Genomic DNA, 12,411 nt, shown 5'->3' with positions numbered 1-12,411 from the left:
GGCAACGAATGGGGGTTTATAGTAAAGCCTTCTCCCCCATCGTTTTTTACGGGTGCGAATAAAAGTTATTTCTCTCTCTCTCCGGAGCCTTCCACACCGGCACCCCTATCATTTTCAGTCAATCCTTTACGTCTCCCTTAAGGCGCGGTTCGGGTGTCCATCGAGATGCATGAGATTGTTACTGCTCCATTTCCTTTCGTCAAAACCAATTTTCAGTTCTGAGTTTTCAAAACTCGTTGGCGTTGACAACATTGATGCAGAGACGCGTCACTGGAGCATAGCCCGCCGGCGTTCTTTGAGCAAATGTGCGGCGACGATTTCGGCCTTGGCCTCGGTTGGCGCTCGCAACGTCGCAGACCCCGATGATATTGAGGAAAGTTAGGACGCATAACTGGCTGCCTGGATCAGTGTAAAGCCCCTGTGTCGTCGCTGGCGCTTTTACGCTACAGCGTACACAGCTCGTTCGGTCGAAAAGCCGACGGTGCAGTAGTTGTAGTCGGCACTGTGTGTCGGAAATAATCGGAGGCCGAGTAAAAAAAAAACTCGTAGCATGGTAATTTTTGGTTCTAGTGATTGATGATTAAAATATTAAAAAAATCGGGAAAAGGGGTTTAAAGGTGTCAAAATGCTCAGAATGAAAAGCCAATGCTTAATGATGTTAAGAATATATATAGGCTGTGTAATTGATCAAATAATTAATTGAAACAAAAACGAAAAATTCGCTCAAATGTGTCCAACTCCTCACAATGGGAAGCCTAACTCAATACGCTATCGCGTCATACCCTTAAGGCAGAGCTTATGTGTCCTCTCCAATTTTTATGTTTTATCCAGCAAATTTTTTGTCTTTGATAGCTGCTTATTGATTTCGCTTTGCAAGCCATTCAAACTAAATCCGGATGCAAATTTAATAGCCCGGGAACTCGGTAGCTACTTGACTGCACCCCATAAGATGTTCTGAGTCGTTTTGTGGTCTAAGTTTCTTTCCTGATGTCCTAGACACAATAAGAAAGTTCGGAATTAGCGAGAAATCACGGTCGATCACAATTTATTTTTCTGTGTACTCGTAGCGCTAACTTTTGGCGAAATATGTTTGTGAAGGTGAGCACTTCGTGTTTATGAATAAAACCCTTACGTGTGGTTGCGTACAGATAAGTTTTCGATAAATCTAATTTATTTTTGAATGATATGAAGGCGTTCGCTATTGCCTTTCGATGTTGTGCCCCAGACGAATATGCAGCCATGAGTAAATCATTGCGTAGTACAACTGTCTCTTGAACCACGTCGGCAATATGTATCTGAATTTGTTAAGCACGCCCAGACTTTTCGATATGCAGGTGCAAATGCTTTCAATGTGTTGTTTCCAGTTAAGGTTTTCGTGGATAAGCATGCCACGAAATTTCTGCTTGTTCACTTGTGCTATCGGTTTTTCCAGAAATTCCAACTTAGGAAAGAGTTTACCGTCTTGTTTTTTTTTTGGTTCGAAAAATTACCTAGTTTGCTTTATCCGTGCGAAGGACTAGCTGATCCTGAGACAACCAGTTAGATAGCTGCCCAAGCCATGTATTTTTATCAGTTAATACGCTGGTTATGTCGGCACCTTGGGAAAGAATATTGGCGTCATCAGCATGTAAAGTAATATCATTTGTTTGGTGTATGCGTACTTCGCTTGACTTCCAATATTGACACAGGTGATAGAAGAGGAGGACGAAGGGAACTCAGGCGATAGAAGCAGAGGACGAAGAAAATCTTCTTCCTGCTCGTGCTCGCTCTACCGGCTGTGTAGCTCCTTGGTCCCCGAGTGCTTTTGGTGTACTATTCGTTACAAATCTGGTGGAGGCAGTGCTGGGTACGCTTCCAGACCCGCGCAGCCCATCTGTGATCACGGATCTCACCCCGGTCCACCAGCGCCGCGGCCGCCGCCTGCGAGGAGAGTCCCCAGAGTTCGGACCCCTTCCGGCAGCCACCAGGACGACACAGCCTCGGACGTCGGAGGAGCCAGCTGCCATGTCAACTGAGAGTAGGCTCCCAGCTCACATCCTGTGCCAGCAGCCACGAACACCCCCGTCTTTTCATGGCGGCGTGTTCGAGGACGCCGAGGACTGGCTCGAGACATTCGAGCGTGTCGCCCGTTACAACGGGTGGAGCGATGAGCGGAAACTCCACAACGTGCATTTCGCTCTCGAAGAGTCGGCGCGGACATGGTTCGAAAACCATGAGGCTTCGTTTCCATCCTGGGAGGCCTTCTGCCGCAACCTGCTCGCCACTTTTCCAAACGCCGACCGCCGGGAGCGAGCTGAAGCTGCGCTACACTCGCGCAACCAGCGCCCGAACAAGAGTGTCCGCATGTTCTTTGAGGACATGACCCGCCTTTTCAAGCGCACGGACCCCTCTATGTCGGAAGACAAGAAGCTTCGCCATTTAATGCGTGGTGTCAAGCAGGAGCTATTCGCGGGACTCGTGCGCAGCCCACCGCGCACTGTGGCCGAGTTTCTCAGCGAGGCGGCCACCATGGAGAAGACTCTACAGCAACGAGCCCTCCAATACAATCGTGACGTCAACGCCTTCGGGCCAGACACCTGTTCTATGCATCTCGGAAGCGCCCCGGACGACTTACGCGAACTCATCCGTTCCGTCGTCCGGGAGGAACTCCAAGCCCTTCGGACGCCTTCTAACATGCCATCCTTCGCGTCGCTGACTGACGTCGTCCGCGACGAGGTGCGCCTCGCAGCCCAACAACAAGCATCTGAGGTACCCCTCCAGCTTGACGCAAGACCCACGTACGCGTCTGTACTCCGTCAAGCTCCGACGTCGGGCTACACCATCAATGCCGCGGCTCCATCAGTGCGGCCACCGGGTCCCCTTCGTGACCCCGCTCTGCCAGCCTACGAGCGGACGCGTAAGAGTCAAGTGTGGCGGGCCCCAGACCGTCGGCCCCCCTGTTATCATTGTGGCGAGGCGGGTCACCTCTATAGGGCGTGCCCGTACCGCCGCGTGGGCCTGCGGGGTTTCGCCCCGAACGATCCCTGCCCTCGCAATGGCGAAAGGCCACTTGAGATAGCCTCTCACCTATTGGAGCGGCAGAATCTCGTCACATCCGGTCGCCGCGGGTCTCGATCACTGTCCCCAATGCGCTACCGTTCTCCAAGTCCCCGCGGAGCGCAAAGCTATTCCGGACGCCGTTCGCCCAGCCCACGCCGGGAAAACTAATGCCGGCGGCCTCCGGAGGCAAGGCCGCTGCTGTAGGGAAATGTGAAGATCCTCCGCCACCATCACGCCGATACGCCATTTCGCCGGGAGCAGGTAGCGACAGCATCCGACACGCTACCTCCGATTTGTACGTAACAATTGATGGAGTCGACGTCTCCGCCTTACTCGACACCGGTGCCGATTACTCCGTAATGAGCCGTGCCCTCGCCCAAGAATTAAAGAAAGTTTTGACGCGATGGTCTGGGCCGAGCATTCGTACTGCTGGGAGTCACCTGATTACCCCTGCTGGCAAGTGTACTGCAAGGGTCGGCATCCGTGGTTTTCTGTACGTCTGTGAATTCGTGGTACTGTCCGAGTGTTCGAGGGACTTGATCCTGGGCCTCGACTTTCTGCAGACGAACGGCGCTGTCATTGATCTGAACGAAGCCCGGATCACGTTCTCGACGAAACAGGCCGTGGCGCATACCGACAGAGATCCGGGAATCAACGCTCTGCGTATAGTCGACGATGACGTGATGGTGCCACCACGGTCTAGCGTCCTGGTTCTCGTGAGACATGACTTGTTCCACGATTACGAGGGTATCGCGGATAGCCACCTCCCGCTGCTGCTCGCGAACGGAATAGCCGTCGCTCGAGGCCTCGTCCAGTTGCATAACGGTTGTACTAGTGTCCTACTCACGAATTCCGCCAACGAGGTTCCGCACCTCGCCAGGGACACGGCTGTTGCCTTACTTCACGAAGTTACTGTGTTGCCTGATTTATGCGCCGTCGGGGCCAGCCCTCAAGACGAGGCCGCACCATGCCACGCCCTGCAGACCGTGAAAATCAACCCGGACTTGGCACCTGAGCAGAAGAATCTTCTGTCTGCTCTTCTAGCAGATTTTGCAGATTGCTTCGCCACCAGCTCCAGGGTCGGTCGTACACCTGTCGCCAAGCATCGCATCACAGACGAGGCCACGCCGCCTGTATGCCAGCGCCCATACCGTGTTTCTCCTAAGGAACGCGAAGCCATTAAAACGCAAGTCGATGAAATGCTTGCAGACGATGTTATTCAGCCGTCAACAAGCCCATGGGCGTCGCCCGTGGTCCTCGTCAAAAAGAAAGACGGCACCTTGAGATTCTGTGTTGATTACCGGAAACTAAACAACGTGACCAAAAAGGACGTTTATCCGCTTCCCAGGATTGACGATGCCCTCGACCGATTACGTGACGCCAGGTTCTTCTCCTCATTAGATCTCAAAAGCGGATACTGGCAGATAGAGGTGGACCAGAGAGACCGAGAGAAGACGGCTTTCGTGACTCCAGACGGTTTATACGAGTTCAAGGTGCTCCCGTTTGGTCTTTGCTCGGCGCCGGCCACGTTCCAGCGTATGATGGACACCGTTTTATCCGGTCTGAAGTGGCAGTCTTGCTTGGTGTACTTGGACGACGTCGTCATTTTCTCGCCTACCTTCGATCAACACTTGGACCGGCTGCGCATCGTGCTTCGAGCCCTGAAATGCGCGCAGCTAACGATCAAGCCCGAGAAATGTCATTTTGGTTTCACGGAACTTCGCTTCCTTGGCCATGTTGTCAGCGCACAAGGCGTTCTCCCGGACCCCGACAAGACTGCTGCCGTCTCCAGTTTTCCGCGCCCAACCGACAAGAAGGCACTTCGACGTTTTCTGGGCCTCTGTTCTTACTACCGACGCTTTGTGCCCGATTTCTCCAGAATAGCTGACCCGTTGACAGCACTGACTAGAGACGAAATACCCTTTCTGTGGGGAAGCGACCAAGAAGGAGCTTTTCAGGAGCTCCGCAACCGCCTACACAGCCCCCCGATACTCGCCCATTTCGATGAAGACGCCGCCACCGACATACACACCGATGCCAGCAATGTTGGCCTTGGGGCGGTACTTATCCAGTGGCAGGACGGCGTGGAACGCGTTCGACGACAGAGAAAGAATGCCTTGCGGTGATCTGGGCCATCAGCAAGTTTCGTCCATACCTGTACGGACGACCCTTCCGTGTTGTCAGCGACCATCACTCGTTATGCTGGCTGGCAAGCCTTAAAGATCCGTCCGGCCATTTGGCTAGGTGGAGCCTCCGTTTGCAAGAGTACGACGTGACTGTCGTTTACAAGTCGGGCCGGCAGCACCAAGATGCGGATTGCTTATCACGCGCGCCCGTGGACCACGCTCCGCAAGAAATCACCGAAGATCTTCCTTTCATTTGTGCTCTTAGCCCATCCCATGTGGCTCAGCTTCAACGAACGGACCCGGAGCTAGCGCCGCTCATCGAGCACCTGGAAGGTCACAGTGGTCGGGTTCCGCGTGTTTTTCGTCGTGGCCTGCAATCCTTCACCATGCGAAATGGCGTTCTCTACAAGCGCAACTTTGGAAAGTCCACCGAAACATTTTTACTCGTGGTGCCCACCCAGTTACGACCTGACATCTTGAGCGCTTGTCACGACGAGCCATCCTCCGGCCACTTGGGAGTCAGTCGCACGCTGTCAAGGATTCGGGAGAAGTACTATTGGCCCAAATTACTTCCATCAGTGCAGACCTACGTGCGAACCTGCCGCGACTGCCAACGCCGGAAGTCTCCACCCATGAAACCAGCCGGATTCCTTCAGCCAATAGCGCCACCGAAGATCCCTTTTCAACAAGTTGGAATGGATCTCCTTGGCCCCTTCCCGAAGTCATCCACTGGAAAACGGTGGATCGCTGTTGCGACGGACTACTTGACACGTTATGCTGAGACCACGTCGCTTGCGAGCGGAACTGCTGCCGAAGTAGCCGAGTTTTTTGTCCACAGCATCGTCCTGCGTCTTGGCGCCCCTGCGGTCATTATTACTGACCGTGGGGCAGCTTTCACAGCCCGCCTAACCCAGGCTGTGCTGAAACTGACGCACACCAGCCATAGACGTGGGACGGCGTACCACCCGCAGACCAATGGCTTGGTGGAACGGCTCAACAGAACTCTGGCCGACATGCTTTCCATGTACGTGGATACAGAGCATAAAACCTGGGACCAAATTCTGCCATACGCTACATTCGCTTACAATACGGCACTGCAGGAGACAACGCGAATCACTCCCTTCCAGCTTGTCTTCGGCCGTCGAGTTACTACTACGCTGGATGCTATGCTTCCTGTTGACCCCCACTGCGAGAGTGACCCTGACCTCGACATCGCCACTTTTGTGCAGCGTGCAGAAGAAGCGCGGCAACTGGCAAGGCAGCGCATACACCGTCAACAGCAACTAGACGCTGGCCGCTACAACCAGGGACGGCGCTTCGTTGCCTACGAGCCAGGCGACTATGTGTGGATTTGGACGCCCGTTCGTCACCGCGGGCTGTCTGAAAAATTACTCCGTCGATACTTCAGCCCATACCGTGTCCTCCGCCGCATTAGCGACGTCACCTACGAAGTTCAACCCGCCACCCAAGCCAGCTCATCCCACAGACGCAAGCTTACCGACGTTGTGCACGTCGTTTGTATGAAGCCGTACCACGACCGACCACCCGATTGAACTTGAAGCCGACCGTTGTGCCCTGTTCTATGTTGTGATCCTCGTGCCTCACCCTAGCACGCTCGCTTTCTGCTCGTCACCCTAACGCACGATGGCCGCATCGGGGCGATGCTGCAGGGGAGGGAGCAATGACACAGGTGATAGAAGAGGAGGACGAAGGGAACTCAGGCGATAGAAGCAGAGGACGAAGAAAATCTTCTTCCTGCTCGTGCTCGCTCTACCGGCTGTGTAACTCCTTGGTCCCCGAGTGCTTTTGGTGTACTATTCGTTACAATATGGCGATGTGTTTGAAGAGCATGGCGCTTTCCTCTTGTAGCTCGCTGAGTTTGGCTGTATCATGCGGTGCTCCGGCGATGTAGAGCCTCCCCAGGTCTTCTGCCTGTTGTTTGCGGGGGACCTTGTGGGGCCCTGCTGAAGGTTACTGAAGGCGGGCCATGAGAATGGATGCCGTTCCAGTTAACAAGGCAAGAGCGGGGGCTAGCTCGTGCTTCATACTAATAAAATCGCGCTAAGAGGTACAGAAAGACACTTTCAATAGCCCTCGAAGACAGCGAAGTAAAATGATGTAGGTCACTTGCCAGATTATGGATAGGACGCCGAAGGTAGTTTTGCGGACGCAGATTGTTCGTTTCTTTCTTCACTCTTTCATGTTATCTTGTTTTGTATAAAAGCGGCACAACATTTCAAATAGTAGTCTAGTCAAGAGTTTGACGAAACGTCGTCTGGTCAGGTAGAGGCATAATAAAAACATAGGGTCACTGACCAAGTCAAAATTTTAAAGAAACGTATTGACGTTTCGGAAGCCCTACGGCTTCCTTGTTCACAATGGGTGAAACCAGGCAAAAGCATGCGTTTATATCTTATTCAAAAATGCGTCGTAATGATCTTGCGTAGTCAGCAGGCAGATTTCCTTGCGTCCGATTTAGTGTACCGGGAGTGGTTTGTATCATCAAGGACTCTAGATACAGGCGTCTAGAAGTGATTCGTTCTCTGGCAAGCACACGTGCCCCGTCCCAATTGATGACATGTCCAGTCTCTTGCACGTGTTCGGCCAGAGCGTTAGCAGCACTGCGTCCTTTCGCCACTTCATTTTTGTGCTGCTGGATCCGTCTGCACCAGTTTCCGGATTCCCCGATATAATTCCGGTCGCAATCTTCACACGGAATCTTGTACACGACCCCAGGATATCTGTCAGGGGGAAGCGGGTCTTTCACATTGACGAGCTCGTTTCTAAGCTTGCTTGTTGGAACGTGGGCAACTTGCACGCCGTACTTTCGGAATACCCGACCAAGTGCTTCACTGATATGTGGCATGTATGGGATGGATGCGCGTTTTGGCTTAGAAGCATTGGCGACGTCAGAAGGTGGCGGTCGCTCCAGTAGTTTCTTTTTTGTGTTTGCCACAAAACTTCTTGGATAGCCATTTCTCGCCAAATCCCTTTCAACAGTCTTTAGCTCTTCCTTCAGGGACTGCTCGTTCGAGCACGTGTTTATTGCTCTTTCGACTAAAGAGCAGACGACAGAGCGCTTGTGTGCCATCGGGTGGACAGAATAAAAGTCAAGATAACGGCCTCTGTGCGTAGGCTTTCTGTACACGGTGAACTCCAGGCTCGTGGGTTTTCGCGTCACACGGGTGTCCATAAAAGAGATGCAGCCATTCGCCTCCTCTTCCACAGTGAACTTGATTGAGGCTTCTATGCCGTTGAGGTGGTTTAAGAACCGTTGGACGTGTTGTTTCTTTAAGATGCAAAAACAATCATCCACGTACCTGACGAATAATTTAGGGCGTGGCTCGAATGTTTCTAGGGCTTTCGTCTCGATGGCTTCCATTGTGAGGTTAGCCGCCGTCACGGAAATTGATGCTCCCATGGCTGTGCCGAAGGTCTGTCGATAGTAATTGCCACCGTACGAGAAATATGTGTTGGCAAGGCAAAAGGAAAGAAGCTTACATAGGTCGGGTACGTCGAAAGGTGTGCGCTCTTCAAGAGACGAGTCCTCGTTCAAACGAAGCTTGCAGGTTTCCACAGCCAGGTCAACCGGAACGCACGTGAAAAGGGAACAAACATCGAAGGAAACCATCACCTCACCACTTTCAAGTGCGACGTTCTTCAATTTGTTAATGAAGTCCACTGCATTCTGTATATGCGTCTCGGTCTTGCCAACTAGAGGAGATAAAATCTTGTGCAGGTAGCGAGACAAACTTTGGAGTGGAGACCTTGTAAAATCCACAATAGGACGCAACGGAACACCTTCCTTATGAACTTTCGGCAGCCCGTAGATAGCTGGCGCCGATCCGTTTGTGCAGAGTAGCCTGTAATATAGGCTTCTTTTTGACGGTGGAAGGAACTGCAAAATCGTTGACAGTAGCTTTTGAAGGTCCCTCTGGACTTTAGAAGTGGGGTCTTTGGGTAGGCGGCTGTAAGTTTCCGGGTCCTGAAGCAAATCTTCAATTTTGGCTTTATAAGACTCACGGTCAAGAATAACTGTGACGTTTCCTTTGTCGGCTGGTAGTATCGCAATCCTGCGGTTACTGCGTAGCCTTTCTAGTGACTTCCGCTCTTCTGAGGACAGAGGGCACACAGGGTCAGACTTGCGTATACGTGAAAGTATCCCTATCGCCTTCGTACGGACTTCATCCCTGAGACCAACGTCTAAAAGTTGAACAGCGCTTTCAACGGCAGAGATCACTCTTCGTGAATCTGGTGGCTTTCCTTGGTTGAAGTTCAGTCCGTGACTTAGAACCTGGGCTTCGCTCGGAGTCAGAGTGTAAGAGGAAAGGTTCCGTACCTCAGACAATGGTGTCGCCCGTATGCCCCTTTTTTTCGGAGGTAAGTTTGTCGAGCTTCGATTCCTGGGCCCTCTCATGTTTTTCCTTTGTCAAGCGGGCTTCTTGGTTGGCAACGAGTTGGATCTCGTGAAAAACGTCTGGAGCCGAAGATTCTAGGAGGCGCCTTTCACAGAACACATCATTGTCAAGGCGTTTCAGAGTAAGTTTGCATTCTTCAATGCGGGCTTGGACGAGAAGGCGCTCCGCTTTGTTGTTCCCTTTTCACGTGCGTTCCGGTTGACCTGGCTGTGGAAACCTGCAAGCTTCGTTTGAACGAGGACTCGTCTCTTGAAGAGCGCACACCTTTCGACGTACCCGACCTATGTAAGCTTCTTTCCTTTTGCCTTGCCAACACATATTTCTCGTACGGTGGCAATTACTATCGACAGACCTTCGGCACAGCCATGGGAGCATCAATTTCCGTGACGGCGGCTAACCTCACAATGGAAGCCATCGAGACGAAAGCCCTAGAAACATTCGAGCCACGCCCTAAATTATTCGTCAGGTACGTGGATGATTGTTTTTGCATCTTAAAGAAACAACACGTCCAACGGTTCTTAAACCACCTCAACGGCATAGAAGCCTCAATCTAGTTCACTGTGGAAGAGGAGGCGAATGGCTGCATCTCTTTTCTGGACACCCGTGTGACGCGAAAACCCACGAGCCTGGAGTTCACCGTGTACAGAAAGCCTACGCACACAGGCCGTTATCTTGACTTTTATTCTGTCCACCCGATGGCACACAAGCGCTCTGTCGTCTGCTCTTTAGTCGAAAGAGCAATAAACACGTGCTCGAACGAGCAGTCCCTGAAGGAAGAGCTAAAGACTGTTGAAAGGGATTTGGCGAGAAATGGCTATCCAAGAAGTTTTGTGGCAAACACAAAAAAGAAACTACTGGAGCGACCGCCACCTTCTGACGTCGCCAATGCTTCTAAGCCAAAACGCGCATCCATCCCCTACATGCCACATATCAGTGAAGCACTTGGTCGGGTATTCCGAAAGTACGGCGTGCAAGTTGCCCACGTTCCAACAAGCAAGCTTAGAAACGAGCTCGTCAATGTGAAAGACCCGCTTCCCCCTGACAGATATCCTGGGGTCGTGTACAAGATTCCGTGTGAAGATTGCGACCGGAATTATATCGGGGAATCCGGAAACTGGTGCAGACGGATCCAGCAGCACAAAAATGAAGTGGCGAAAGGACGCAGTGCTGCTAACGCTCTGGCCGAACACGTGCAAGAGACTGGACATGTCATCAATTGGGACGGGGCACGTGTGCTTGCCAGAGAACGAATCACTTCTAGACGCCTGTATCTAGAGTCCTTGATGATACAAACCACTCCCGGTACACTAAATCGGACGCAAGGAAATCTGCCTGCTGACTACGCAAGATCATTACGACGCATTTTTGAATAAGATATAAACGCATGCTTTTGCCTGGTTTCACCCATTGTGAACAAGGAAGCCGTAGGGCTTCCGAAACGTCAATACGTTTCTTTAAAATTTTGACTTGGTCAGTGACCCTATGTTTTTATTAAATAGTAGTCTACAACGTAGTGATGATAATAATAATGATAATTGGATTTTAGGGAAAGGAAATGGCGCAGTATCTGTCTCATATATCGTTGGACACCTGAACCGCGCCGTATGGGAAGGGATAAAGGAGGGAGTGAAAGAAGAAAGAAAGAAAGGAAGAGGTGCCCGTAGTGGAGGGCTCCGGAATAATTTCGACCACCTGGGGATCTTTAACGTGCACTGACATCGCACAGCACACGGGCGCCTTAGCGTTTTTCCTCCATAAAAACGCAGCCGTAGTGATGGTGCTTATCAGCGTCTACCTCTTCTGTCTAGTGCTTAAGCTCCGCTACCTGCGCGACGAGGAAAAAGCGCCGCGATACAGCCTGTTCTGCCAGGGCAGCGCCTCGACGGCCAAAGAAGACGCGCTGCTGTACCATGGATGGTCCTACATGCTGCTCAAGAGCGGAGAGCTGCTGGACACCGTTTTCTTCGTGTTACTCGAGAAGAACGACCATCTCAGCGTTCTGCACTTCCTTCACCAAACGATCGCTCTCTCAGCCGCGTGGATGGCAATAAACGACATCACGGGGCAGGTGGTCATGTTTGCAGTTCTAAATACGGCTGTGCACTCAGTCATGTACACCTACTACGGCCTTGCAGCGCTAAGGCCCTTGTTACGGCCCAACCTGTGGTGGAAGAAGTACGTCACGCATCTGCAAATTGTCCAGTTCATCACGCTCATGGTACACAGTGATATTCCTCTCATCTACGACTGCGGCTGTCCGCGCATTATGGCCGGCGTCGTGGTGCTTGAATCAGCTGTGTTCACTGTACTGTTCTAATATTTCTACTACCGCAGTTACCTAGTCGTACGCAAAGCTGACTGATTTACCGTGTCTATCAGGTGAAGAGCACCCCAGTGGCATGATGGCAGTGCTGATTCGGTTCCCTTGCCTCCTTTAATCCCGTCCGTTACCCCTCCCCCAAAATGTTTTGCCCGCTAAACTGAGGCCTGGATAGCGGCTCACGGTTAGGGCCCTCGGCTACTGATCCGGAGTTCTCGGGTTTGAACCCGATCGCGGCGGCTGCGTTTCGATAGAGGCGAAACGCTAAGGCGCCCGTGTGCTGTGCGATGTCAGTGCACGTTAAAGATCCCCAGGTGGTCGAAATTATTCGAGAGTCCTCCACTACGGCACCTCTTTCTTGCTTTCTTCTTTCACTAACTCCTTCATCCCTTCCTTTACGGTGCGATTCGTGTCTCCGCCGATATATAAGACAGATACTGCGCCATTTCGTTTCCCCAAGAACCAATTTTCATTTAATTTTTTCAACAAAGAATTGTCGCCACTTGTC

General features: G+C 51.9%; 1 pseudogene; it reads left to right on the top strand.

Moving 5' to 3' along the window:
* The first annotated feature begins 9,526 nt into the window (after positions 1 to 9,526).
* On the top strand, positions 9,527 to 11,945 carry LOC144120213 (very long chain fatty acid elongase 7-like; annotated as a pseudogene).
* The last annotated feature ends 466 nt before the right edge of the window (positions 11,946 to 12,411 follow it).

The sequence above is a fragment of the Amblyomma americanum genome, chromosome 2, assembly GCF_052857255.1.
Source record: "Amblyomma americanum isolate KBUSLIRL-KWMA chromosome 2, ASM5285725v1, whole genome shotgun sequence".
Taxonomy (NCBI): Eukaryota; Metazoa; Arthropoda; class Arachnida; order Ixodida; family Ixodidae; genus Amblyomma; species Amblyomma americanum.
The sequence above is the reverse complement of the archived record's forward strand: the minus strand, read 5'-3'. Positions and strand labels throughout refer to the sequence as shown.